This window comes from Podarcis tiliguerta (assembly GCF_965153285.1).
Source record: "Podarcis tiliguerta genome assembly, chromosome: 1".
Taxonomy (NCBI): Eukaryota; Metazoa; Chordata; class Lepidosauria; order Squamata; family Lacertidae; genus Podarcis; species Podarcis tiliguerta.
Window position 1 is genome coordinate 102,229,938 of NC_139534.1, and position 6,000 is coordinate 102,235,937.

The window sequence follows — 6,000 nt, forward strand, 5'->3', positions numbered from 1 at the left end:
CTGCCTGCGGGTGGGGAGTGTGCTCCGGACCCAGCGATCATCCCTGTACTACAAAGCAAGAGACAGCTGAGACACCTCAGCTCAAATTGTAAACAGGTTGCTCAGTTTTTTTTAGTTTTGAGCATTTATTTTAAAAAGGTATGAATTGGCTCGCAGGATCAGTATCATCGGTGGCTGGTAGAGATTGGTCTCTGCAAGTATTTCCATATGTCTATTAGTGAAATAGTTGAGCAACAATCCTTAACTCACCTTCGGAGTAGGTGCATTTTTACGATTACGTTAAATAATTTGAATACTGTAGCTTCACTGATGCCTGATCCTATGCATGTTTACTCAGAAATAAGTCCACCATTGGAATCAGTGGGATTCCACTGTAAGCGTGTATAGGATCATAACAATAATGAAAGAAACAAAGGCATTCAAGCATACTGTATTCCCTTAGAAATTCTAAATATGCCAATCTCTATCTCTCTATCTTTGTGTCTGTGTTAAGCTGCAGTGTGCAAATGCACACAGGATTGCCCTGCTGGTGTGTATGTGACTGTAAATAGTGGGTTAGAGACAGGCAGATACACACACCAATTTGTAGTCTGGCATTATCATGATTACAGCATAATAATATGCATGCGTATTCAGAAGTAAGTCCCACTGAGTTCTTTGCAGCTTACTGCTACATAAGTGGATATACTCTGAGACAATTTGATGAAGAGTGGTATATAAATTCATATATATATATGCCAACCTAGCAGTTCGAAAGCATCCCCGGGTGCAAGTAGATAAATAGGGACCGCTTACCAGCGGGAAGGTAAACGGCGTTCCGTGTGCTGCGCTGGCTCGCCAGATGCAGCTTGTCACGCTGGCCACGTGACCCGGAAGTGTCTGCGGACAGTGCTGGCTCCTGGCCTATAGAGTGAGATGAGCGCACAACCCTAGAGTCTGTCAAGACTGGCCCGTATGGGCAGGGGTACTTTTACCTTTTTATATATAAACATACACACACACGCTATTGTTGTTGCGTCTCACTGTTCTGGATTAGGTATTACCATAATGCAAATTTATTTAAGGACATATAGGACAAAAAATTAAAGCACAATAACAGCCAGTTTCAGAGACATATTACAATACCTTCACTACAGCTTTGAAGTAATTGTAATCAGGAGAGAGGAGTTATCACAATTGGAAGATTTCACTGAATAGCTCCATTCCATATATAACACACAATCAAATTTTCAGTATTGTTTAGTCCTACTACTATTCATTATTATTTTTTTGGCGCACTGATTAATTTAAGACATAGTTAATTGAGCAACCAAATGCTCAGGAAAGGGAGAGACAATTTACTCTAGAAACCTACCTATTCTCATTAATAAAAAAGGTAGATGGTTAAAATGAGTAAAAGTCCTTGTTTAAGAAGATGCCCCAGAAATGGAGCAAAACTCCTTTGCTGAACTGAAATCAGCATATTCTCTTAATAAAGACTCATTTCTGCAACCAGGTATGATGTAATCTTTCACTGTATCCAAACCATTAGTTAAAAGACCATTGTGCTTTGTTTTTATTTATGTTTTTTTTTTAAAAAAAATATGTATAATCCACCTTTCATCAATGTTGATACTAGGGTACAACAAAGGAATATACATAACTGAATTCATACAGCAATAAAACATCAAAACAAACTCTTCAAAATACTGTATTTTTTGCTCTATAAGACTCACTTTTTCCCTCCTAAAAAGTAATGGGAAATGTGTGTGCGTCTTATGGAGCAAATGCAGGCTGTGCAGCTATCACAGAAGCCAAAACAGCAAGAGGGATTGCTGCTTTCACTGCGCAGCGATCCCTCTTGCTGTTCTGGCTTCTGAGATTCAGAATATTTTTTTTCTTGTTTTCCTCCTCCAAAAACTAGGTGCGTCTTGTGGTCTGGTGCATCTTATAGAGCGAAAAATACAGTAAATACACAATAAAGACAGGTAGAGGCAGCAAAAAACTTGCAGTACCAGCAAGTGACCTGTGACATCATGTATGCAAGGAAAGCTTTCTGCAATGAAGCTAAAGCCCTGTTAGATTGTTGGAGGAAAGACAGAAGTCTAAAGGCAGAAAGGAACTTGTACATGCAGATTTAATTCATGGCAGCAACAAATATTATTCATCGCCGATAATATTTGAGATTGTTAATCTTACTAATATCGTAAAATGAAGATGGGAGAAGCTGTGTTTACCCATCGTGCATCTTTTGTTCTGGACAGGATTTCCACATTATCTTTCTATGTCCTTCTAAACCAGACATGGTCAGTGAAGAGTAGGTGGGCTCCCACAAAGCAAGACACAGTGATAACAGCAAGAACCTTCATTGAACGAACAGAACTGGACCACAGAGGCATTGGACATTTCTAAAGGCCTGGGCCACTCTCAACATGATTGGCTGTCTAAACTCCCAAGCTGCGAATCGTAACCCAGAGTTTAAGGGCCAATGGCAGTGGCCCAAATCCTGAAATGTTCTGTGTTTGGATATCATGTACCAAATCAGAACACAGGGGCTCAGAATCCTTAGTTCAGACTCAAGCTCAGGCAAACACAGACCACTGAATAGATTACAGTCAGCTCAATGTAAAGTTGGCACTATCTAATAGAAATGGCTTCAAGTTATAGAATTCATTGCTCAGTCATAGCACAGAAATCATGCGCTTGTTCTTAGGGTGACAGAAAATTGCCCAGAGGCAGCCAGTTATCCATTACTGTTCCAAACCAAACAAAAATCTCTTTATTTTTTGCTTTTGTTTTAAATGTTATATTAAATGTTAAAGTTCTGTATGATTTTCCTCCTTTCCCTGTGATATAATGTAGTTATGTATATGGTCTTAAAATGTAAATCACTTGGAGACCTTTTAGGTAGCAAGTGGATACTATGTTTATATTATAATAATAAATAATAATATCATAATCATAATCATAATAATGCATTGGCTAGTAATCAAAGAAAATAACCCACGCAGGAGAAGGATCTAATGTAAATGATTTTCATTTTTTCCCCCTGAGCAGCTTGGAAGGAGCTATGTCTTTTTTACTGGTTTGCCCGGCTTAACTGGGAGCAATCTCCAGCATGAGGCTAGGCATAGACAAATCTGAAGATCCTGTTGCCGATGGTAATGTTAGAGGGCTGCATAAGAATTGTGTACCAATCGGGTTGCCACTAGCCATACCTTCCAGTTCTGTTGTTCTGGGTCAGAGAGTCCCAAAGGATGAAGCTTTTGTAAGGGAGTAAGATGGAGGTTTTAATGTGGTCCTTTCCGTCCCTCCTTAGGGACATCACAGAGGCCTGCATGCCAGATAGACCACAGTTCATGTAATTCCTAAAGGAGAAATTGTGAACTTGTGGCCTGTCAGATGTTGTGCGACACCGACTCAGCCACAAGCAGCATGGCAAATGGTGAGGGGTGCTGGGAGTTGTAGTCCAACAACATCTGCAGGCCCACAGCTTCCCCATGCCTATCCTAGAGTCTGAAAATCAGGCAGACAGGCTTCTTCCCTGTTCCAGCCATTACAAGAAAACTCTTGATTAAGGTTTAATATGTTGTTCCAGTTTGTATAAAGATCACCAGTGTCAAAGCAATGATTCTTCAACATCAACTTCGTTGGACTGGTCATGTTGTGCAGATGCCTGATGATCGTCTTCCAACGCAACTATTCTATTCCAAACTTAAAAATGGAAAGCGTAATGCTGGTGGTTAACAAAAGAGGTTTAAGGACTGTCTCAAGGAAAATCTTTAAAAATGTAGTATAAACACTGACAACTGGGAAACACTGGCCTGCGAGCGCTCCAGTTGGAGAACAGCCTTTACCAAAGGTGTCATGGGCTTTGAAGACACTCAAACTCAGGACGCAAGGGAGAAATGTGTTAGGAGGAAGGCACGCTTGGCAAATCTACACCGTGATCAACTCCTGCCCGGAAACCAATGTCCCCACTGTGAAAGGACGTGTGGATCCAGAACTGGCCTCCATAGTCACTTACGGACTCATTGTTAAAACCGTGTTTATGGAAGACAATCTTACTCGGCTATAAGTGATCGCCAAAGAAATATTGCCAGAACCCACATGGGTGCCCATATGGTGATGAGCCAACATGCAGCCTCCCATCCACCATGAGACAACCTCCTGAACAAAGTGGATGCATCACACCAACACACAATCCAAGTGGTGAATGAGGAGCCCATGCACTCTGGTGCCAATGTGTTGTGCCTGAATCATACATAAGGACATCTGCACAGTAGAGGGGAGAAAGCCATGCTTGCTCTGGCAACATGTGAAAATGGCAGCTGGATCAGGCAAAGCTACTTTATTTAAACAGCACTGTAATTTATATGAAGTTGTGATGATCTCAGTGTTAGGATTGTTCTCTGGCTCATAAGGTGCTGAATTTACAGTGCCATAGTATGGAGAAAGGTGCAAGCAGCGAGTCTAGCTTATGAGGTTTCTTGTTCCATGAAAACAAAGTGCTGTATCATTAATCAGGTCCTTAGCTTTTGTCTGTGACAGAATAGTGTGTGAGAGCTCCAACTGGTGAAATCTACAGAGCAACATCCAGGTGTGCTAAGTCTTATTTTGAAACAGGCATTAAACTGCTCTCCAAAAGGGGAATAATTAAGTATGAATTGAGGTGGGGTGGGGAGAATGAAAGCCATCAACAATGCATTAAAATGGCAAAATGTTTTTTTGTATAAAAATGACCATTTTAAATGCCATTACCCTCACTCTAAATGCTAGAGGTGGACAGTCAAGGAAAGCATATACGTATTCCACTTTTCTAGATGAACCGACATTTGAGGACCGATTAGCTCAATGTCTGAGGGGTTAACACCCCCGCCGCCACCGCCGCCGCCTATTCCAACAAGTGTTTGTGAAAAGCAGAGCTAATCTGAAAACTGGCCATGTCAACCATGAAGTTATTTCAATACTCCCCCCCACACCGCCTAACAAGATGATTAATCCCATTACACTCTCACAAGCCTATTTCCCCATTTAATTAAGGACTTTTAAATAAAGTGCAGCTTGCAAGGGTAAAACTCTGATTTGTTAATGTGATCTTATCAACATTTTTACACCCTGGCTTTTCAGCCATCAGCCAGCTTTGTTTGTTTATTCAGTTACCTCAGCCTGTCCTGGATGGTATGGCTACTTGTGAAAAGTCATGTAAAACATCCGATTAAAACAGGAATATGACACTCATTTCATGTGGCCCTTGGTCTAATAATAATAATTCCATGCAGGTGGAGGAAGCCCAGGAGGAGGGGGGCTGGTAGGGAAATGGTGTGAAAGATGGAACGGATGAAACGGGAAGAGGAAGTGAAAACATGTCTTTTCCAGCAATTAGTTCAGATTTTTGCTAAGAGTGATCCATTCTGGATCTCCACCAGGTGGAGGAGAGGAAGAGAAAGCAGGGGGGATGGGGAAGAGATGTGCCCTGCCCATTGGGGGCTATTGCCCCACCCACCCCCACATTGCAGCCTCTGACATATTACCGCTAAGGAAATGTGGTGCTTGGCAGAAGTGGGGTTCTACATCTTTGGAATAAAATAGATACAATTGAATACAATTATGCAAGGTCTAAGAATACTGTGGGACGCGGCTGGCACTGTGGGTAAAACCTCAGTGCCTAGGGCTTGCCGATCGCATGGTCGGCGGTTCGAATCCCCGCGGCGGGGTGAGCTCCCGTCTTTCGGTCCCAGCTCCTGCCCACCTAGCAGTTCAAAGCACCCTTAAGTGCAAGTAGATAAATAGGGACCGCTTACTAGTGGGAAGGTAAATGGCGTTTCTGTGTGCGGCTCTGGCTCGCCAGAGCAGCTTCGTCACGCTGGCCATGTGACCCGGAAGTGTCTCCGGACAGCGCTGGCCCCTGGCCTCTTAAGTGAGATGGGCGCACAACCCTAGAGTCGGACACGACTGGCCCGTACGGGCAGGGGTACATTTACTTTACCTTTAAGAATACTGTATCGGTCAGATCCATCT